The sequence below is a fragment of the Rhinolophus sinicus genome, chromosome 2 (genome assembly GCF_057876585.1).
Source record: "Rhinolophus sinicus isolate RSI-liver-muscle chromosome 2, RSI-T2T, whole genome shotgun sequence".
Classification (NCBI taxonomy): domain Eukaryota; kingdom Metazoa; phylum Chordata; class Mammalia; order Chiroptera; family Rhinolophidae; genus Rhinolophus; species Rhinolophus sinicus.
This window is the reverse complement of record NC_142502.1, coordinates 135,215,421-135,240,792: the sequence shown is the minus strand read 5'-3', so window position 1 is coordinate 135,240,792 and position 25,372 is coordinate 135,215,421. Positions and strand designations below refer to the sequence as shown.

General features: G+C 32.6%; 1 protein-coding gene across 3 annotated transcripts in view; it reads right to left on the bottom strand.

Moving 5' to 3' along the window:
* Positions 1 to 25,372, bottom strand: part of LRRTM4 (leucine rich repeat transmembrane neuronal 4) — a 712,063-nt gene that overhangs the window by 92,697 nt on the left and 593,994 nt on the right. The window lies entirely within an intron of this gene.

Below are 25,372 nucleotides of genomic sequence, written 5' to 3'. Positions count from 1 at the left end.
TGGAGTTACCAGTCAACTTAATTCTTACCATATAGTCACAGCTTCATTCCATCCTCAATGTCCTTTGCTTTTTGGCGTTGTTTGTGTTCCTTCCATTTAAGACTATGTAAACTTAATGGTTATGTTAAGGTCCAAATGATGTCCCAATCCCCATCCATCAAAACTCTTCATAATTACATTAGATTTCATATACTCTCTTTTTTTGATAGTTTTAGTGAATTTTGTCTGCATCACACTTGGATGTAATTTTATGTTCTCTTATGTTTCTATTTATTAAATTAGTGTTAGCTTATTTTTTGAAAATGGTATTTTTCTGACCATGCAGAAGATTTGTAATAATTATTGTTTAATCCATGCATTCAATAAGAATTTCAACTTTCTTTGACCTAAAATATGCAAACATATATAATACGGTACTTTTCACCCTTTGGGAATTCAAAGAGTGAGATGGGGGATACAGACACCCAAACGAGTAAATTAAAATACTATGCAACACAATTCATGACTAAACTTGCCTTAAATGTTAGTATAAGAACAGATGTGGAAAACAGCTTTGTGGAGTGGACAGATAGGTTTGAGAACATACATGTATCAATGAGGAATCTGGGAATTAGTGAAAAAGTGATTTCTTTTTTCAAACAGGAAAGGATTTTGATATTAGAAGAAACAATACATGCAAAAGTAAGCACAAGAGTGATTTATTTTGAAAAAAGATGGCATTCTGTGTACTAAAGAAAGTTGATTAGTGAGAGATGACACAGGATTCATAACTTGGCACCTGTGTGTTGAAAGCTTTATGCTATGTTGAAAAATCTAGGCTTTATCTTGGGGGACACTAAAGATTTTTCAGTTTTGTGTTTATCAGAGCTATGATGTGATCAGATGTGGTGCTGGAGAAATAAGGCTGGGTACAGTGTGGAGGATGCATTGGAGAGGAGTCGTTGCCACTAATATAGTTGTAGTGAAGGAGAGGTAAAAAATTGATTCAAGAGATGTTCAAGAAATATAATCAACAGAACTGATTGAATTGAGATAGCCTGTCAGTCCCTCTAGATTGTTTTTTTTTTTTTTTTTAATACAAGTTTGCCTTTATTTCAACATCCAAATTGTTGCCAGCACCTGTCACCATCTAAATAGAACTCAATTGCTTTCTAGCTAAGATTTTTTTTCTAGGACAAACCAAACACTGAGCCTTGCCCTTTGGATGTTAAAGCTGCCTTTCAATGGGAACACTGTTCAGTTGTGGATGATTTGCCTGAGAAATGCTACTCGGAACATGTACTTAAACATGACCTCTCTACAGTACTACTTAAAATAGGCTAAGTGTCAAATACTTGTGCACAGAAAAGAAAAAAAAATTGTTCATTCTAAAGAAGATCTTGAAAGTAGTACTTTAAACTCTTTTCCAAGTGACTACCAGACATACAATACATCAAAAAAGTGCTAAGATAAATCCAAGATCAAGTTATTTTCCAAAGGGCAAAAATAAATAAATAAAATAAACAAACCACAAAGTATAGAAGAATTGGCATTCTTCAAGGACAAGTGCAATTGCAGAGCTACAGCTGATCCCACATGATGCTAACCTGCTGTACAGGGTATCTAAGGGAATGCATTTTCTCAGTGCCACACATCCGTCACCTTTGCCTCCCAGTTGTGAATATTATTGCAAATTCATATACATCTGTCTCCCCTCAAAATTCCAGATGCTCGTTTGCTTGCTTCTTAAAGATTTCAATACTTAGGAAAATCTTTCTTCATGCTCTACGTTTAAGAGATGAGTTAAGATTACTCTAAGGCAGGGGTGTGTAAACTTTTGTCAACGTTTTTCACCAAGGGCCATATGCGGTAAAAATACACAAACAGCCAAGCCACTCACTAGAGGTGAAGTACGTATTGCCTCACCTGGTTTATTTAAGTAAACTAAATATATTTTTGGAAATTGCTGCAGGCCCATTAAAAATGGATTGTGTGCCGCAGTTGGCCCGTGGGCCGCAGTTTGGACACCCCCGCTCTAAGGCAATAGTGGTAGAATATTTCCCATTAATAGTCATTTAGTTTCACAGTCTCCTGTGCAGCTAACAGATGGTCCTGTGACAAATATGAGCCAATGAGAGGTTAGCACTGCTTTCTTAGGAGGCTTCTGAGAGAGATTTGGCTGTCTTATAAAAGAGCTAGTCATGCTGCAAGTGTGCTTTCACGTTCCCTCAAAAAAAAAAAAAAATATATATATATATATATATATATATATATATATATATATATTTTATATATATATAAAATGAGTTAAGATATATATATATATATATATATCTTAACTCATTTTAAACATTATATATATATATATGTGTGTGTGTATATATATATATATATATATATATATATGTATATATATATATAATGTTTAAAATGAGTTAAGATACTGCTGAAGTGGCAGTCTTCTTTCAATCATGAAATAAGAAGCCCGGTGACCAAAATCCAAATCAGTGAGCATGGTAGAAATAAAGGAATGAAAGACCTGGGTCCAGAGGTGTGCTGATAACCCACTCTCTGAGGGCAAAAAAAAGTCCTAATTTATATGGTTTGCCACTTTTCATGGTGTAAATATTCCCACCATGGCCAAATTGAAACTAAAAGCCACTGAACATCCAGCACACTACTACTGCTTGGGTATTTAATGACAAAAATTGAGCTATTGAACCTACTCTAGACTAAAGAGCAGAGAAATGTCTACCTTAAGATGTCTCTATTTATTTAAAAAGTATTTATTGAACACTTACTATATTCCAGGAGCTAGTCAACATATTTAGGATACATGAACATGCAAAATAGAGAAAAAGATCTCTTCCCTGATGGAACTAACATTCTAGAATAAAGAAAAAGACAATCAATAAATACAATACGTAACCAAATTGTATAACATTTTATAAGTTGGTAATCATTATAAAACAAAAAGAGAGAAATAGTAGCTCAGGGTAAGGAAGACAAGAGTCTGTTGGTCAGAGTAGGCAAATTGCAGTAATAAATAAGATGGTTCAGATAGGATGCATTGAAATGGTGACATCTGACCAAAATTTTGAAAGAGAAGAAAGATTTAGCCAAGTACATATCAGGAAGAAGAGCGTTCCAGAGAGAAAATTGCTAGAGCAAAGACTGTTGGTCACAGCCTGGGAGCCCTGACTGAGGAGTCTTCAGGAACAAAGCCACCAAGGGGAGAAGAGGGAGGAGGTAACAGGCACATGATCAGGGAGCCCTTGTAGGTCACCAATTGTTACGGCAGTGAACATTCATTGCTGAAATAACTGATGAAAATTATTGATGCATATCTCCGACAATAGTCATTTATGAATGCCATATCTCATAGTCTTTGACAATCCTTTAACGCTAACTCCTGCTCTATGAGATCAATTTCCCCTTAAGACTTAAAATATTCCACAAGAAACATTTTTTTTTTTCCTTGAAGGACAGTTACAGCCAAAGCTATTAAAATTTTATAAATTTGCCATTTTATTATAAAATAAAACATGCACTTGAAAATTTTCTCTTATCTGACAAATGGTAGAATCATGTCAAATACTTTATAAAGTTTCCTTTAAAATTAAACAAAATTACCAAACATTCTAGGAACAGATTATTACCAGAGAAAACTTCACTTATACCAGCCTGTTCTTTTGCCTTTCACACTGTTTAATGGAACCACCAAAAACATATAAAAGTCAGGTGATTTTTAATTAACATTAAAATAAAAACAAGCAAATAATAACATCAGCATGCCAAAATGTAAACAACATTTACTTAAAACATATAATGCAAATGAGTCTAGAAAGTGAATCTGAGAGCATTAACTTGGAGGAAGAGAAATCACCCTTCCGTTGACACGTTCGGGTACTGTGAACATGATGTAACAGCGCCCCCACAGGGATATAGTGCTTCAAGAGAAACCACAAAAAATCCTGCTATTGAAGGGTGCGAAGCAATAGTACAACTCAGATGACACCTATTCTAGAAATTTTTAAAGTGGGAAATTGAAACAAACAATTCATAAAAGAACTACAAGCGGTCCTTCTGGTAACCGCTCAATCACTCTGGTAATCTGAGAAACACAAATTACGGAAAAAAAGAGATTATTTGTATTAATTTATATTGTTTCCAATTAATATTGTGTTGGATATAATTTCTAATATGGTTGAAGTGTAATTTAAGAGGTATTTTATACATGTAAATGTAAATATAGTCACATTTATTACTAAGAAATATTAGGTCAAATGTATCAAACATTATCAATATGCCCATACTTTTCCTCAGAAATTTGATTTCTAGGGCTTCCTTTAAAAGGGTTAATCTTGCTTTGTGAAATTTGTCTACAAGTGTCTTTTAATAAGACAAAACTGAAAACAACCTAAATATTTAATATAAGTTAATGCTTAAAAATTTTTTATTTATTTATCAATAAAATATTATGTTGCCATTAGAAACAATATGTATCAAATAATTTGGACATATGTCCCTGTATACCATTAGCTAAATGTGTGTTATAAACCTACAGAATGTTTTGTAAAATATATATGAAAATAAGTTAAAATAAAAAGATTAAATTAAAGTAAAATTAAAAATATAAAATAAAAATATGGCTGAAATAAAATATACACAATAATTCAACAAAGTTTAGAATTAGTCATTGCTTCATTTTTGCTTATTTGCATTTTTGCTTTTCTATTCCCCTCCCAAGTTTTCAAAAATAAGCATGCATTTCTTCTGTTATATAAAAAAAAATATTAAAACAAAAGAAACATTTTCAGCAAAGAATTTTCAACTTGTGAACAAATTAAATTTCTCTCTTATTCTTCTAGTAGATAAGTGTTTTCATTGCTATTTTTGCTTGAAACACATTTATTACAAATATTATCAATATATGTTTATATATGTTATATAAACGTATATATTTATATTAATATATGCATAACAAAATATTTGTATTTAGTAAGCAGTGTCTGGGAGTTCAAACACCCCAGGCAGATGTTTAGAATTATCAGTTTTTAATGGCAGAAAACGTGACAAACGATTGTACATATTGTGCATTTCCATGCAACTTTTCATTGTCTATATATTTTGCACTTAATCATACATTGTCATATATTAGGCAAATACTAAAGGTATTGGCACTGGAGTTGAAAGAGAGTGACTTCTAAATCCAAATTTTCCACTAACCATGCCTTTTGGCTTTTTGCACATAATTTGAACTTCTCTGTCTTGTTTTTTCATTTAAAAGCAATACTGTTGATATAAATAACAGTTAACATTTATTGAGTGTCTAATACATACTGGACAGTAGTCAATATGTTTAACCAGTGTCATATATTGCTCAAAACAACCCTATGAGTAGGTGGTACCATTATTTCTATTTTATATCTGGAGAACTGAAGGAAGAGAGAATAAATAACATTAAGAAAGAACACAGCTAATTAGTGACAAAGCTGGGATTCAGGCTCAGACTTTCTGACTCCAGCATCCTTGCACTTAACACATATCTTCACTTTCTCAGTAAGTTAAAGGTGGTACTTTTCAGCCCTTCCTGTTTTATGTGTTTTTATGAAATACAATTAAAATGTTAAGATGGAAAATTCTTTGGAAAATATAAATGGCAATGTTTTAAATAAAAATTCAATAGCAATTACTCTCCTTTGTATTGGTTTTGAAGAACCTCACAAATGTGGTCCTTTGCCAGAGAAGAGCTGCAAACTAGCTTCTAAGAAAATGCAGCCATTTTCTTGGTGTATGAGTATATGCACCAGAGTTTTGAAGTTCCAGAAGAAACTTCAACTATTCAGTATCCTAGGGATTTGGAGACTTCAAATATTGGCTCATATAAATTAAATCAGTAAAAAAAATAAGGTCTAAACAACTCAAGAAATATTTATAAAATTGCAATAATAAAAATAATCTTTAAAGTGGTAGACATCCATATCCTCTGACCAGCACAATCTCTCTATAATTTGAAATTTCCGAAAAGACCAGTCGACAATCAATGCGTAGTTTACAGAGCAAAATGTTAAAATATTACTTGATGCTTGTCACTAAAAGAATAATCTTGCTATGATAACTAAGCTGTTTTACCTACTGAAGAGTAATGCAGAGCCCTTCAGAATTATAAGGACATCAATTGCCCATTTACTTTTTCATTCAGATGAGTCATTGTTAATATTCTCTCAGTATGTGAAAAACGTTCTTGATAAAAATTCAGGACACACTCACAGTGCCAAGAATTATCAGTGGCTGCATTCTGGTACTTTGTTAGAGGAAACTTCCCGATTGCTCATTGACATTTTTTCCTTTCATAATTTTATTCTGAAAAGTCATGTGTTTCTTCATTGTTGGAACATTTTGCTAGTTTGTTCTTATAATGTTGAAAGTGTAGGCTTAGTTTCCTATTAGGGATTAATGTACTATTATTGGATTAAAAGGAATCAACTAAGACAAGTTTACAAGGGCATACTTTTATACAAGCCAAGGAAAGGTAGAACTGCTGACACAAAATTTTGTTATCAAAAACAGTTACAGTGTGTATTCATATTAATATCGTGCAGAACATATGAATATATGAAAGTCAGACCATCAAACCATGTGTCCCACAGGTTTTAATGAGACCCCTTTCCTTTTGTGTTAAAACAACAACAAAACTTGCTTTTCAAATTCAAGCTACGTGTGATTATGACTTGGATTTCTTTGGTCGCATTGGGCATGAATATTATAGTGTTGTATATTGTTTATCTCTGAATAGAAATTAATATTTGGTTTCCTCATTTATAATTGGGTAGTTGCTGTAAGCTGTTAAAGTTGTTTAACCCTATAACAAGTCATAGACCCTAGAATGCAAATATGTGGCACAATAAGTATCATTTATTTCCACGATGAGATATTAATTATAGTCCACAGTGGAGTTTCCACTGGGTACAGAAAGGGCTGGTTATACATTTTGATACAATGCCTTAAAATGACACACATAGCAGATAGAAGGGTGTCCAAGAGTTGATAGGTATTTGCCAAAGTTATAATATATTCTAATGATATCACAAAGATATAATGCTCTGTGACTTAGCTTGAATAGTCAGTTGCCTAAACTACCTCTTGCTACCTGTCTCATGATGTAGGGAAGGCTTCAAACACATGTTACTTAGGCTTTCTCCCTGAAGGTCCTTAGAGTTTAGTTTGGCAGCAAGGAGCAGTCAGAGCAGTTCAAGTTGTTCACTGAAATGATATCTAAGGGTCACTAATGAACACACATTTGTATGTTCGCATGTGGAGCAGATCCATGTAGTTAGAAGCAAACCAAGATATTACCGTGAAACTAAGTGAAGGCTATTTTAGAAAATACCCCTCTGGGCTACCTATAAGCATTATGATATTCAACCCTTCGTACTATAGGTTAGACAAAAGTGTGCCTTCATTTCAAGAATATTTGTGTGTGTGTGTGTGTGTGTGTGTGTGTATGTGTGCGCGTGCATGTGTGTATGTCTATAGTATTGCTTAAGAAACCCCTATGAGAGTAGAACTTTGCTGTAAGTTTCAGGATTTCAATTCTGTTTTATTTGTTCTTTCTAATTTTTATCAGACTATATTGATAAAAGAAAGATTTAAAACCTCTTTTTATAAGCTCAAGAAATATAAATACATTTCCCCAGATTTAAAATATTGTGATTAAAAACAAAAAAAAAAAGTAATTAGGGAGCAGCAGGAAAGAAATATCAACTGGGTAATGAATATCGATCAAGTATGAAATTTATATAAAATGTAGTAAGATTAAGAAAAGAAAGCAGTTTATAAGAGAAAAGCCTCATTATAATACCACATACTATGGAAATATTAAGTGAAAGGAAAACAAATCAAGGCACTTTCTCTGACTGAGAAAGTGGTTGACCCAGTTTTTCCAGAGAAAACTGTTTTGGGGGGTCAAATACAAAGATTTGACTCAATATTTAAGTGATAGGTAGTTTGTGGCAAATTATTTTGCCTCTTTAAGTATCAATTTCTATATGTCTAATTTCAGACAAGATGTATTCTTTGGTGAGTAACATCAATTACAACTCAACCTTACCATCATTCATAATTCAATGATGTGATTAAATTTATATTCTGTATAGTGTTGTAGTATAAAATTCCAAGGATTCAGGAGACTTTTAGGTATATGAAGCATCAGCCTAAAATTACACTTTTGAAAAAGCTTTTGGATTCACCAAAAGCTGCACATTGCCAATCATTTGCTTTTTCTTCCCATTCCTACACTATATGTCACTTACCTCCAAGGGGCATGGAGTTACATTCCACTTCTCTATCAGAGAGGTCTGGTTCATTCAGTTGCAATTTCTTCCTGATGGTCTGTTGCAAGTAGTACTTTACTTTCTCAGCTCAATTGCCAATGTAATCTTTTCAAAAGCCACAATCTCTGTCCTTTCCTACAAAATTTGTGTTGGTCTTTGCTGCTCCTTAATTCTGACTAGACATTGAGATCTTCCTTGCAGATAGAATACTTACTTGCTTATGGGAGAAAAGTATTTCCTCACTTTCACTTTCCTTTTTTTTAGAAATCCTAACACAGTACAATGATCCAGACTAATCGGTGGTAATAAAGGCATTTAGTGTTTCTAATTTCAAACTAGAGCATGGGATGAGAATTAAAGAAGTATTCTGCTGGCGTTGAATTTCCCATGAGATAAAAGAAAGTCCTCACTATCCATAAATATATAGTGACATTTATCTGAAGTAATATGGGCAGATATGAAATAACATCAACAAATCCTGTGATCTTGCTATGGTCAGTCTAGAGCCCAAAGCCGCTAAAGCAATGTGTGTCAAATGAGGCATTCTTTGGCTGGAATATTCTTTCTGAAAATACTCAGGCCATGTCCATGCTTAGTACAAGTACATTCAATAGAGCCATGGGTACAGATTCTTGCTCATCTGAGCATTAAAAAGGAAAAGTTTCTTTTCACATTGCTATAAATAATAACACAGGCTTGCCTCATCATGTCAACAAAATTAAGATTAAAAAAAAAAATGGGACTGCAGCCTCTGAATCCCTGCACATTTGGTGCCATTTGGTATCCCTGCTTCTGGGACTGGCAAGGCCCAGAGGTAGTGGGTGCTTGTACTTCTGGAGCACAGTCTTTCTCAGGTGAGAGTGTGTCCTTGGGAGGTGAGGAGACTTGGATTAAATGGCAATTCGTAGCAGTGCTCATAAAATGCTTTCTTCAGGATCTAACAATCACTTGTTATTTGTTGCTTGTACCTAAAATTGCTGTGAACTGTGTTCTTTATTCAGGGAAGTGTATGGAAAGGGTGATAAAGCCAGCTGTCACTTCTCAGGTGAGAAACAAATGCTGAGAAATGCTATTGTCCTGAAAAGATCATCCTGAAGGTCATTGCTCTGGACCAGACACAGTAATAACAGGTAGTAGCAGCTTGACCTTCCTGACTGAAAGAGAAGGTCATACTTTGAGAAGAAGGGAGGAAACCTTTATTATATATATATATAATATATATATATATATATATATATATATATATATATATATAGTAAAATTATATATGAAAGCAATGATAACATCAAAGGATGCTCTATAAATGCTATTTCCCTGTTCAACTGAATTCTGTTGATTCCTGTTTGAACAATCTGAGAACTGAAAATGAGGTTCTTACTCACATGCATTATTGACTGAGGAGAATTGGAGCTAAAAGAGAGAAATGTACCGTGTTTCCCCAAAAATAAGACCTAGCCGGACAATCAGCTCTAATGTGTCTTTTGGAGCAAAAATTAATATAAGACCCGGTTTTATTTTACTATAAGACCAGGTATAATATAACATAATATAATATAATATAACACTGGGTATAATATAATACTGGGTATAATATAATATATAATATATGCATAATATATAAGACCGGGTCTACATTAATTTTTGCTCCAAAAAATGCGTTAGACCTGATCGTCTGGCTAGGTCTTATTTTCGGGGAAACACAGTAATTTAATAAATGAAGACACCTAGTTGGTAAGATGAATTCTTATGTTTGCAGAAAATATCTTTGTTAAGGATAATACCATCTTTAAAAATATTATCCAAAGCATAACGTACTTCAGGACTATTTATCTGCTTTTGCCAGGAATAATTTAAAGTCATACACCATCAATTATTCAAAATTGGAAGCATTTAGCTGGTGACTAACACATCCAACTCTGGACACTTCTACCTCCCTAGTACCCACCACTTTTATTCAAACCTTTCTATTATTGGTGGACTTGTCCATCTCATCCAGGCAATTATAAACTTTTGTGAAGAGGAAAGCTAACTGCCAAGAGCCGGGTTCTTTCATATAATAATTCAGTCCTTACAGTGCCGTGGTAAAGCAGATATATATTTGTGTGTGTGTGGTTTCTGATGTGCGTGTCTGTGGTGTGTGTGTATGTGTGGTGTGTGTGTGTGTGTGTGTTGGTGTGTGTGTGTGTGTTTGGTGTGTGTGTGTGTGTTTGGGGTGTGTGTGAGGGATGGGGGGGTGTGTGTGCTTCCATGTCAGAAAATCAAGATTCAGAGTTTAGTGATGTCCCAGGTCACACAGCAAGTGTGGCATATATGGAATACGAATCCTGAACTCTCTGACACTAACTTTATCATTGTTTTCACCATACTTTGCAAGTGAAAGAGTTTTATATTTAATTATCTTTGATTAAACCCCATTTCCTTCCTAAAGTCAAGTCTACATTTAATGTTCAATAGATGCTAGTTATATAATAATTAAAACACCACCTCCAAAAATAATAGAAAACAGAGAGGAAGAGGAAATCATTTTCCTTATATATTTATTACCACTTGATTTTTAACAATTCTTCTGATCACATAGAAGGTGAGGTAATCATAATTACACAAATCATTAACACTCACGGACCTGAAATACACTGGGATACTAAGTGAGATCCAAAAGTTCTCACCTAGTTAAAATATCTGGTGGCACCTAATAAGATTAAATTTAATAAGAATAAATGTTAAATCCTGCACTCTTAGTTTAAAAAATCTGTAAGACTTAAAAAGTTTTCAGCATTAAATAGCTTAACACATTTTAACATGGGAAACCAAACAAATTATATCCCATTTGATGATGATCATGATTACTAAGTAAATTGAGAACATTTTATTTTAAGAGAATAAAAGTCGTGGGGAAAATATAATAGCCTCCTTGCAGTATTTTAATAGCCATGTGGAACAAAAATTAAACTAATCCTGTTTGTTTTTAAAGTGGTAGAATCCAGATAAAAAATCAGAATGTGGAATAGAGAAATTTATTCTCACTATGTGACCAAGTTGGCCAAAGATGGAATAAAATACACAAAAGGTAAATTTTTCTTACCCCTGAAATTGCTTATGCACAGATTTTAAAAAAGACAAACAAACAAACAAAAAACATTAGTTGGGGACTTTTAAGACTTGATTTCAGTATCAGACGATGCTTATAATCCCATCTAAATTCTGACTCTTATGTTCTTCATATTCTCATGGGAGAAAATTGTTACTGGGACCCTGAAAACATTCTGCATCCTCATTCATGGTTAGGTTAGATTGCCCCACCACACTCTCCCATAGCACAAACAATAGTTACATAGCAGTTTGCACACATGTATTTTCTAAGAAGTTATTTAGCATTTTGTGTTCAATTCCTTTCTTTCTCTTTGGACTGTAAACCCCATGAGGGCTGGAACCATTTATATCTTGAAATTTACAGTCTATCCACCTTCATGGAGGAAGGAGCCAATAAATATTAATTGATGGAATAACCACATAATATGGGACCCTTTTCAGGAGCCATTTTTGGATATTCTCAGATAGTAAAAGAATCAAAGGATGGTATAACATTAATGCCAACAAAACCATGGGACCGAGGGGATGGGCATGGTCCACCTAGCTCAACAGTCATTCTGAATACTGTTTACGTAATTAAAGAGAGTCCTTTTCAGTGCTACATGTTACATTTCTTACCCAGATTTTATCCATCCTCATAATTTTATCAGAGAGGTATTATCCTTTCATCAAACCCTTATTTTTAATTTAAAGACATTTGTCTTCATAGGTTTTGCCTAACTGCTCACTGAGCATCTGGACTCACATGATTTTGAGCTCTCTCATAATTGCTAAAAGTCAAAATCTAAGTGGTATTTTAGAATCAAGAGGATATCTAAGATACTTCCTATTTCAAAGGAATAAAGCAGGCAGAAATACACATGCTTAGGACATAGATATTGACAAAAAAAGGAAGGCTATACATTTAAACAAAAGAGAGAGAGAGAGCTAGTATCATCTGATGACCTTGTTTAATATATAAAAGAAAGATATATTAAGACTGTCACATTGCATAATTTTAGAGAGTAAGTAAGAACTATAACATAGTTTTTCTAGACCTCTGAAGATTAAGGAGAGAGTCTAGAATGTTACTTCCCATGACAAATGTTTTGCATATCAAAATTCCCATGTTGAAATCATTTAAATTATTTTGAAAAATACACATCTTACTATCAGGGTGATCCGTGAAAACTTCACATGAGATTTTATTTAGTAGCTAGAGGGAAAGCAGAAGATGAAGAGGGGTGTTGGGACCACTCTACATCCTGTCTCTGAATGTAAACAAATAGAGGGACTTGCTACTGTTCCTTCCAGAGCAGGATGATACTCTTGCCAAAGAAGAAAAACAATTACCTATCCCCCTGCAAAATCTGTCCAAAGTTAAGGAATTAAATCTGTTTGAGGGCCACTGAACATTTCAGTAGTTAACTTAAACCTATCTGTATGCATTTTCATTGAGGAACAATCTCAGTTCCCACCATCCTTCTCTTTGAAGCTTTGATGAGCTCACCAACATGAAATGATTATGATGTAGTGATTTCATTTGAAACATTTTCCTCTGGGTTTCCATCAGCTTTGCTGGTTTCCTCTCTTTCCTTAGAGGCTTTCAATTTCCTTCTGACTCAGCAAGCAGCATTTGGATCAATACTGTATTTTTTTCCTCTTTCAGTTTTGGATAAGCCCTTCATCTTTTTTTTTTCCCCAAAGACAAATTTAAAACCATTTTCTTCTAAAAGACAAAATTTTAAAACTCCAAACTGTATCCTTTTTCAAACAATCCTTGATTGATGTGTCTTGTTGTGTCACATCACTTTAGGTAACTCTGTCTCCTTGTCTTGTATCAGTCAATGAGCAAGTGAGAATGATGGACTGAACTGAACAAGAAGTATTAAGATGCAGTGTGATGCTTATTCGATAGGTTTCTCTGAGGCTTTACAACAAATTCTGCCAATGAATACAAATATGAAAGCCTTTAGATCATGTTTGAAAAATAGATTGGACACAAATAAATCCAAGTATAAAAGATTTAAAGATAAAATACCTGGGATGTGGCCAAACCCCAGGAAATGCCTTTGTAATTGATTTCCTCTGGGTATATTTGGTATGGATGCTAAGTGTGTTTGTTTAAGTTTTTTGTTTGTTTCCTTTTATGAATGTTAGAAGTTAGATGCTATAATAAATCCTTCAAAGATTGTTTTAGTTGAAGAGATATTTGCCATTAACTTAATGTGCAACTGATATCACAGTGATCCTAAAACCACAAACAAAATACTCCATCACTGCTCATAGATTTCTCCTATTTAACGATGCCACATTAATATGCAATCACCGAGGTAAGCTTGTGAAATAGGTGGCTCTTTTCAATTAACAGTTTTTAGCACTATGAACCATATGTTGTCTGGAATAAAATATATTTTCTATCAGACATATCCCTTCCTTGTAATACACCCACCTGTAATATACCTTCTCATTCTGATTAGGAATAGAATTTCCACCTAAGTCCCATGTTACATAGGATCGAGGTTTGATTGGCTTAAAGAGGGTTTGGAATTTTTTGGAAATATCAACTCCATGGGAACTTCTTATTGATTTTTTTCTGCCAAGTTAACAAAAAAAGCCCTACTGAATCAATCTAGTCATAAGACATTTTCTATGGATACAGATGCTTTGTCCTATGTAGGATTTTAGGATCTATAGGCTGAGTCAGAAACAGAATATAAAGTTATCTCATGGAATTAAGAGCTTTTTTTTTAAACCGAACTCACTTTATAGTAAGATTTTAGAAGTAAATACTTATCCCAAAATCTCAAAATAAAGTTAGATTTTTCTGATATTATTTTCACCAAGTTGATTAAATTAATAGCTCATGGAAGTATTAGATTTAGGATCCAGTCTATAGTCTATATGAGTCTGAATCACATTTATTAAAATTTCAATATCTTCTATCTATAGACATATGCCATGGTCAGTTTTCAATAATTTTCTTTTTTTTTTTTTTCTGACAGTGAACAGAATAGGAAAAAATATCTCTTATTTATATGGTACCTAGCAGTCAGAATGTTCTTTGTACACTGTACATGGCTGAATCTTCCTTCCAAAAACACACGTTAAACTCCCACAAATCTATCAGCAATTTCATGGGGCTACTTTAGGATTATTTTAGAGAAAGCCTTTAACAGAATAAAAAAGCCTGGTGTAGCCTTCACTCAGTTTGAGGAAGTTCAAGCTATTTTTATATTGTCTAGTTCTATGAGGAAATGTTAAGAATATAATGGGAAAAAAAATCCAGTGGATTTGCAATAGATGATGTGTAGGAGGGAGCCTGGTCACTTAAATAAAGAGAAGCATAAAAACTTAAATTGAGTCAGACCTACATGAAAGAGGATGAAGTAAATTTCTAATCATTCTTGGGACTTTTCTGGGCAGTTTTTTGCCCCTATTAATTACACTTTGTCCCTTCCTATTCTCCAGTTCCTGTATTCTCATTAGACCTTCCCTGGCCACTCTATTAAAATGCTTTTGGAAAAAGATGGGGACTTAGCCCTATAGCATGTACAATGGTTACCAGTTTTATTTGACCTCTCTGGAGTTTTGTATTTTAAAAGTTAATAAAACCTTAAGGTAAGTAAGATAATTTCAGGTAACAGATTGAAGAGACTGAGCCTTCTCTTTGTATTTCAAATTGTGTAACAAGACGGTCACCGGTTTCATATATTTTTTATATTAGGCTTGTCTTAAACTTATGGAATTAAGACTGGCAAAGCTACAAAATCTCACGGGATGCTGTTTGGCTGATTTGAGGCTGATTTGAAAAATGAATGGATGGTGGGAAAGAGTAGAAGATTGATTTTCTTTCTTCTTTTCTTTTTCTTTTTTTTTTTTTTTTAGAAATGGTCAGACGTTTTGGGGGAACTTTTAAAAATGTCTGCCAATTCCAGATATACTTAAAACATGGCTGCTATTAGGTGTGATATAAGCAAATATAAGCTACTAAAACAAAATTATATATATATATGTATATACATATATATATACATATATATCCCAAGTCAAAATGAGTTTATTTAATTTAGTAAAATGGGATTAAGAGTTTATATTATAAGATTAGAAGAAAATTTGAAACAAAGCCACAAACTAAAACAATACCCAAGGACAACAAAATACTCTAGGAGATAACTACATATACATTAATGATAATAGTGATAAGGGTAACAATATTATTAACGTTATTTGACATTTTACATACAAATGTGCATTTTCTTTCCTAGAATATGCCCTTCTAAGTGAGTGATTGTATAATTCATTTAGGACAGAAAGTGAGATGCTTTCAATATAAATGAGAAGGAAAGGAGAAGTAGGGATATTGCCAGAACACATATATTAATGTCCCATCCTAGGAGAAGTACCTGGAATCTTTAGTACTCACTAGCAGCCAGTCTCCTTCTTTTGTTTCTCATCAAAAAGACATGATCTTGTGTCCTACTGGAGTCCTCCATATCTCATACTTCCTCAGTATTTTTGCATACCAATGACTTTTACTGCCTTCTCCAGGAAGAATGTACAGTTTGCATTGGATCTGTGTAGTTGCTGAGTAGTCTACCAAGGTCTTTCCAAAAGGTTGTGTGCTGTGTGTCACAGTAAGAAATATTATAACCCTCCTGGGCATTTTCCACCAAGCCCTGAATTGTTGAATAATGATTACACGAGCACAGTGAGAACACTCCCAACTCCATTCTTAGGGTTTCCCAAAAAAACTATAATCTTTTGGATAAAACACTTTCTTTGGGGGAAAAAAAGGAAACTGTTGGGGAATATTATATAGCAAGCGCAGGTATTGAACAGGTGAATAAACTTTTTCCAGTATCTGATTCTAAACAGAGTAGCAGGACTATTCCTCTCCTTTTCCTTTAGAGCTTTCATTTTTTCTGCATTTGAGTACATGTCAACCTTACAAAAATTAAACCTCTCCCCTTCCCAAGTGATTTTCTTCAGTAGGAAAAGTCAAGAAAATTGACTGGGAACTAAGTGAGTGGAGTCAACGTGACTGTAATGCCGTGGAAATTACATGCTTGTGGCAGGACACTATGTCAATCATACAAATGTAATCACCATACACAAGGGTTACATGGATGCAGATAGTTAAATAGTAAGATGTCAGGAAGCCACACATAGACGTGTCTTAACTCAGCTGATCCCAATAATAACACAATCTAATCACTTTACTTTTGTAGTGAACTTTGTTTTCTGAATAAATCCAGGAACACTGCTCCTAATTATGCTTGCACAGTTCTATATCTTACAGACTGCACAATTAGGTTGCAATACAATGCAATGCAGATTATAAAATCTTTGTAAAAATCAATACAGCATCAGCATGGTCGCCCATATTTTACAATGGTATATTCTGCAGTGTAGAGAATAAACTTTATCCCAACTTTCATGTCACACAGAGCTGTTAAAGTATAAAGTTTAATATTGCACTTAAAAGAAATATTAAAAAAAAGAAACCCTTTACCAGACTCACCTTAAATCTCCAAATTACTGTGTGTGATGCACAACACTAAACTATTAGCATTAAAATTATTTCTAGTCTCTTGATATTACAAATAATGGAATTGGGCATGAGTGGTGATGAGGATTACATAGTAGTAGAGCATCTAGAGTTTAGATTATAGTCTATGTTCAACCAGTAACTAGTACAGCAATCTAAATAGTTTAACCACATTTTCTAGTCAAGGATATCTTTAGTAATCACGTGTATTAGATTAAAAATCCTGTATTTCCATCATAACATATTTAACCCATTTAAACACATGAAACATGTAAATTTGAGTAGGAGGTAGGCAGATTTTTAGATAAGCCCCAGTGATATCTTCCTGCTGGTACCCATGCCTTTGTATAATCCTTCCCCATTGGAAGGGGCAGGAACTGTGACTTGCTTCTAATACAACAGTTGATGGGATATCATGTCTGTGGTTACATTACAAATAATTGCAAATTTTGTTTTGCTAACAGACTAGCTCCCTTCCTGGCTTGGATGAAGCCAATTGCCCTCCTATGAGCTTCCCTGTGGAGAGGCCTAGATGGCAAAGAACTGAAGGTTACCTCTGACTGCCAGCAAGGAATTCAGTCCCCAGTCACACAGCCCACAAGGGAATTAATTCTGTCAACAGCTATGTAAGTAAGCTTGCAATAGGATTCTTTCTAGTCTCTTGATATTACAAATATCAAGACCTCGGCACAAACCACACCTTGGATCCTTGTGAGAGACTCTAAAGCTGAGGACCCAGCCAAGCCATGTCTGCACTCTAGACTTACAGAGACTATGTGGAAATAAGTATGTGATGTTCTAAGCTGCTAAGCTTGAGATAATTATTTGTGCCACAGTTGGTAACTAATACAATTTGCTTCTGAATAAAACAGCAATATATAATATTTAAAGGAAATAAATTTTGTCTACAATTAAGGGTATATAACTGCAATACAGGAACCTTCTTTTTTTTTATCTTCAGGATATATTAAAATCAGAGTCATGAAACCTGTATTATAATAAAATAATTGTGCAACAGAGAGTCAGTAAGAGCAATAATAAAAACGGAGTTAATAACAGAAGATGACAATTACTTTCCAAAAGGTCTTTGGTCACAACAAAGTAGTTCTCTGAATGTTACTCTCTACTTGCCTATATTTCCACTTCCTGAAGTACTCAGCTGACACCTCCAGGAAGCTCTCTCTGACCTCCTGGGCCCATTTTGTTTTGTTAACAGTTTGGAGGAAGCCAACTGCCATGTTATGAATGCCTTATGGAGAGGCCAGGGTGACAAGGAACTGAGGGTACCTCCAATAGATAGGTTTTTTCCTCCCTAGGAACGTACTGTTTGTGTCACTTACATGGCAGTTGAAATACATTACAGATACTGCTGGTGGGTGCACAGACATATCTTGTCTCTCTAATATGCCCTTCTAAGTGAGTGAAACTTCCTAAGGGAAAGAACAATATATTTTATCCCTCTAATGCTAGCACAATACATGGTAATTTATTACAGAGAAGATGCTCAAAATCTCTTTGTAGATGATGGTGCTTATGCTGACAATAGGAATAATTCATGTCTTTCCTCTTTAAGGAGAAAATTCAAATAGCAAAGCTTTCAAAACATGAGGAAATCCATTTGTATCATAGTTGTAGAAAATTAAGTAGTTTGGTTAGTACTTTCAGACCCAGAGTCCTCCTTGAAACAGGTGTATTTCCCATCGCCTAGTCAGTCATTCATATATGCACAGCTTAGTTGTAAAACCAGCTCTTGGGGGAAAAAAAAAAAAAAAAAAAGCTAGATCCTCTGAGCAATTATTGATTTTTCTTATGACAGTCAGGCTGGTAATTATACTAATACTTTGCCCCTATCTTTAAGTTCTGTGATAGCCTTGTGAGCCTGGCATGTGCGAGATAAACATGTTCAGAAGGGTAATATTTTACCATGTGACCTTATTGTTTATCATCAAGGTATGGAGCTTGAAGTCACAGATTTCAATAAGTGAGGAACATGAAACAGGTTGATAGATTGATATCCCAATCCTGATGCTAACGTATTTAAAGACAAGACAACTCTTGAACACTGTACAGAATAAATCTAAGTATTGATTGCTTCTTTTGAAGGTCAGTCCCCTCTGATCATTTGAATCTCTTGAAAATTTATAAGGTTATTTTTCCTAATAGCAAATCATGTTTATTGCAAACAAGATTTAATAAATTGTTGAAACTGAGGAAAAAGTTGTAGATATCAACAAAAAATCTACCTCCCACAGAGAATCATTCTTAGCATATTGAAGTACTTCACAAAAAATTCAAATCATACTATACAGGAAATATCTGCTTGTTTTTTGTTTTTGCTTTTTCCTTTGGACACTGGCATATAATTTTTCATCTTCCTGGAACACTGTTTGTCTTCTGAACACTCTTTGTCTGCCTAAATCAATTTTTCTCATCCTTTTTGTTTCATCTTAGACAGCAATTGAAGTCTCAATAAGCCAAAATTGACTGACTCAACACACCTTGCCAATTTTTGGTTGTATTCTCCTATACCTTTTTCTTCTATATCAAAACACACATACACACAATATCACTAACAAAGTGTCCAATTCTTTGTTTAATTCCAAAGCTAGGTTCTAATCCTCAGGAGGGCAAGGACAATGCCTTCACATCACTGTACTCCCCAAATAGGCACAGAGCTACCCATACAGTAAAATCACAATAAACGTTTGGTAAACAGAAAACTGGGTGAATGAATAACATCAGTTAATGCATAAGTTAAATTATGACTATATTTTATGATAACTAAATATTGAGAATAATATTTTGAATAGCTGGGAATTATTCCAGCACATGAATAGACCATGTTCATTTACAAAGTTTTTATTTTTTGGTCATTGATGTTATTTCTAATGCTTTGCTATTTTAGATAATAATTCTGTGGTCAAATTTATAATGAAATTCTAGTCTCTAGTTCTGATTTCTTCACAATAAATTCCTAGAAGTAGAATATTTTTAAGGTTTTTGATACTATTGCTAGATTACTTTTTTGAATGATCAATAACTAATAATGTTAACAGTAGGCATAGTTTATTTCTTAAAGTTTACTTATTTTATGGATGACAGCCTCAACTCTCATGTTATAGTTATGTGATGGTCAAACATTATGTTTCTATATTTATCATATATATCTATTATAATAATTTATTAATATATCTCATTTGTTATAATTATTTGCATTTACCATCTACAGATTTTTTTTCCAATATCCCTGGTTCATTTTTTTTTCCATTGGATTTATACTGGATTTGTGGAATTACTTTCATGTCCATGTATTCTGCTGCACAATGGCTGAAACCATGGAAGATTGTACATGAGACCAGTAGCCACATGTTCATTAAATGATACAGCATTTTTAAAAATGATGTACACATGCATAGATGTAGGGCATGTATTTACCTGAAATAAAGTAGAAAACTATTCCTATGTAAAACTTAAGAGATAATAAAAGATATGCCTGCTGCAGTTACCAGCTAATTCCTACCACATTCTGACTTCCTCAAGGACCTTTAACAGAAATAAAACTGCCTCTCTAATATGTCTCAATTATTTCTCCTTCCTTAATACTTCTTATGATTTACATAATTTTTCCCCATATTTTCTCATTATATTGCTTTTAGACGACACACTATTTTTAGTCCTGTGAATGCCCGGAGGCCACCATTGTGTCTCATGTCTAGTGCATATGACACATATTGTTGGAACACATTGTTAAAAATCAGTGAATTATGAGTAAATGAGTGAATGAACAAATCAGTTAAGTAATTAAGATGCATTTTTATCCATTTTATCATTGCAGATAGTTGGAATACAAGGTAATAAGAAAGTTGAATTTTAATGACTAGCAAATGTTAGGAAAAAATAATCATTTATAATATGGAAAAGTTTGATGTGTTTATATAGGTGAAGACTTTTCTCTCCCATGACCTACCAGATCTTACTGGTCACTATATACTCAGTGGAAACTATTCTTCCAAAGGCAACAGTACATTCTTAGACAGTTTATGGGGACAACAGGTAATTCTTACTTCACTTGAATTTTGTTACAGCGTGTGGTTAAAAATGAGTGTTGCATTAGAGGGTGCTGACATGGGAATACCAGTTATTGGAAAAAACCCATCTTTCAACTTGTTGCCATCTTTACAATAATTGAATTTAATGAGCTTGTCTCCAGCTGTCCCCAAGGAATCCACTCTCTAATCAAGCCTAATTGGTATTTTCCCTTGAGGTAAGAATTGTATGCACACAGTAAAGAACATAGTATGCCTAAAGATTTTAGAGGAAAAGGGGGGTATTTTATTTAAGAAATGAGTAAGATTTGGATTGATTTCTGTTAAGTCCTGAAATACTTACAACTCATTTTAAAATAATGTTTGTTTATAATATCTCTCAACACTATAGACACATAAAAGCTAACAAAGTATCAGATGTAATGCTGGGGTCTAGCAGCATAGAACTTCCTAAAACCTTGTATTCCTGAATTAAGATTAAAAAAAATTATTACATAATTTTTACTAGGTAAAAGGCCTGGGAAATACATTGGAATTAATGTTTATTTTACTGAATATCTCTATTAGATATTACATTATGAGAAAACTTTAATTTTCATTTTCTTTAGATAAAATATAGAAAAATTCAAGCAATAATAGAATGCATACCTATATATCTTATACTCAAAATTAATATATAATGGCTATGCATTTTCATATTTCCCTCAGATATATTTGGTTAACAAATTCTTATGCACAAAATTGAACATCATTCTTCATGCTCTTTCTCTTTCTCCCTTTTCCCATTCTATTCCCCTCCTTAATAAGAGGCAGCCATTTTATCATGAATGTTTGGTGTATGTAGTCCATGTTTTTATATATTAAATGCTTACTGTTACTCTAAAAACAGTACGTATTTTTATTTGTCAGCTTTTAACTTTAATTCTGTAATTACATTATGTATATACATAATAAAAGAAGTATATATACATATATACATATATATACATATATACATATATATGTATATATACTTTTAAAATTTTATTTTATAAATAGAAAAATCACTCTGGAACTTGGTGAACAGTAACAGACTGGTGGTTGCCAGAGGTGGGGATTGGGGATAAGCAAATGTGTGAAAGGAGTCAAAAGGTACAAACTTCCAGTTATGAAGTAGATAAGTAATGGGGATGTAACGTACATCACAGTGACTATAGTTAATAATATTGTATCATGTATTTGAAAGTTGCTAAGAGAGTAGATTTTAAAAATTCTCATCACAGAAAAAGAAACTTATAAGTATGTGTGGTGATTGCTAATGAGACTGTTGTGGTGATGATTTCACAATATAGGTACATGTATAAAATCGTTATGTTTTACACCTGAAACTAATATAGTTGTATGCCAATAATATCTCAATAAAATAAAACAGTAACAAATATAAATTAAGCCATGCAATAGAAAGGAGATTAAGCCACGCAATAGAAAGGAGATGATGGTGAAGCGAAGGCCACATTGATAAATTGGTTAAAATAAAGGTTTTCGATCTCTATGATCCCAAATGTTAAAAATGTCAGTGTCCCATAGTTTGTACACTATAGAATATACTTTAAACTTAAATGATTTTATGAATTTGGGGATTTTTTATCTAGAATTTATCAAAGTTTTTGGTAAATAAAAAAAGGCCTTGAAACTTTCAACAATTTTAAAAAGAGCTATAAGTATGTTTCATTTTAGTTTGAGCAGTTTATACCATGTTTCCCCCAAAATAAGACCTAGCCGGACAATCAACTCTCATGGGTCTTTTGGAGCAAAAATTAATATAAGACCCAGGATTTTATTTTATTATATTATTAATTTTATTTATATTATATTATATTACCCGGTCTTATATTATAGTAAACTACAACCAGGTCTTATATTAATTTTTGCTCCAAAGGACGCATTAGAGCTGATTGTCTGGCTAGGTCTTATTTTCAGGGAAACACGGTATCTGCTCTGCTTTTTTAGTAAGGTTTTTGATTAGTTCACTTATTTCCTTCAATTTTAAATGAATAGGCTGAAAAAAAAATTGGTTGAAAAATGATTTTTATTAGTTAACATATCTATGATCTATGTGCAACTTTAAAACGGAAGAGTTTATACACTTTTAAAACTATTAGTCCACTTTTAAATTATTTTGCTTCTTAAATTTCTAAAATAATTTGTTCAGGAATTAACGCCTATTTTCCCTTAATGAACAATTAATCAAATAAATAATCAGCACTTCATAATTGCATGCTATTTAGTGTTACTTAGGATGAAGTATAAGATAATACCTATGATTATTGGAATTTTAAATCAAAGAAAAAAGGTCAAATGAAAAACGTCTTACGTCTGTGTTTTACATTCTAATATTAAAGAGTGCTTAGTTATTTTTATATTTGTATCAGGAATATGAATCCCAGAAGAAATTAATTGTTTTTTAATTTTATTTATTTTAGCAATTTTATTTTCTTCGTGATAAAAACTTCATCAAAGTCACTTAGATATAAATTGAATATAAGGTCTAAGTAATGAAACAATTGAGGTTTTAGAGGTGAAGTCAGGGACACTTTCCATACATAGAGCAAAAGTGATCACAACTACTACAAAGGTAGTAGCAATAGCCTGCTAATAAGTAAATGAGGACCCACTTAGTATTTGATTTTTCATTAGTGACAATGAAAACCTGAAGAAAATGTTTATCATCCTTAAAAGAATCAGTTTGAAACCAAAATTCTGTAGAGTCTAATTAGCAATCAAGTGTGAGGGCAAACAAAATATTTTCAGATATGCAACAATTCAGAGTATTTACTATTCACACATGGTCTATGAAGTTCTTTTTATTTTATCAGTAGGGTATTTTTTCACTTACATTTATAATGATAATATGTGTTTGGTATTACTGCTATTATTTAAGAATGCCTACCCATAAGGGAAATTACAAATTATTGAAAAATGGTTTTGAATTAACTGTTTAACTCATTAAACGGAAAAGAAAATAATTATCTAGTATAATATGCCAAAATAAATTGAAGAGGTTAGGAGTGTAATGTGAAAGTAAATGTACAAGATATTCAAAATTTGTAATCTTTAATTTAATTTTGTTTTTGTGTATGTATACAGGGAAATATTTTTCTAAGCCTCAAGCAATGCCAATAATCAAAAGAAAAACATGGTAGATATAAATATAGGACAAATAGCACCATCCATTCAAAATAGTAATAGAGTTATAAAAACTGTAACATTTAATACCCTTCATTTATATTTATATGTATTTACATATATATCCACATGTTATAAATATGTATACATCACATATATTTACATGTTGTTTATGTATGTATGTATGCATGTTTATATACACATCAAAACGAACTATAGTAAGAGATAAAATCAGAAAACGTTATACACAATTAAAGTTAAGAAATTCAAATGGCAAAAAAAAAACAAAAAACAAAACAAAACATGAAAAGACAAAATAATTAAATTACCTAGTAGCCAATGAAATATAACCTAACCTAAAATAAAGATGTACAACTTTTTGGTGATTAAATTGTCAAGATCAATAAAGATATAAATATATAATACCTAAGTTGTCAGTGGAAGGAATATATATGTCTTCCTAATGTCTGTGTATTTTGTATATACACATATACATGTATATAATTTTAACGAAATACCTTAGCTGCAAGTATTTTCTTGGAATAATAATAAAATGTGTGACACAGCCCTGAAATTCAATATCAGAGACTGCATTATTTATAGTATTTGTATGATCATTTCTATAATGATAATGATAATTATGTTATAGAAATATATGTATTGACATGGAATAATTATATATGCATACATATGTATAGTTGTATAATATATAATGTACAAAGATAATATATATTTTATTTCTGCATACACACACATCTGAAAGGGCATATTACAAAATTTAACAATTATTCTTCATGGATGGCATCCATATATTTCACAATTAATAAAAATATATTTGAGGCTAAAAAAAATAGCTTAACATACTTCAGGCAAGGAAATTAAGAAAGGCACTCTGATTTACTGAGATGGGAAATGTTTTGTAATTATTCTTATCAATCAGAATTATCACCTCAGTTACAAATTCTATTCAAATTTCAAAGTTTATTTTACTTATACAATAGTTTTTTTCTAAATTTTCATTTGGACTACTGCTTTCCTTGCCTTTTGCATGTTTATTTTTAATATCTTGTTCAGAACTTTTATTTTGCTACTTTGGAGAAATAATGTTCAATTTTTTTGCACTAGCACCTGGTTGTCATAGTCAAAGAATTATTGTTCTTTTTATGATTTCTTGATGAAGTCAAGTTAGTAGTTACAAAACATTTGATGCTTAGTTATATTTTTTG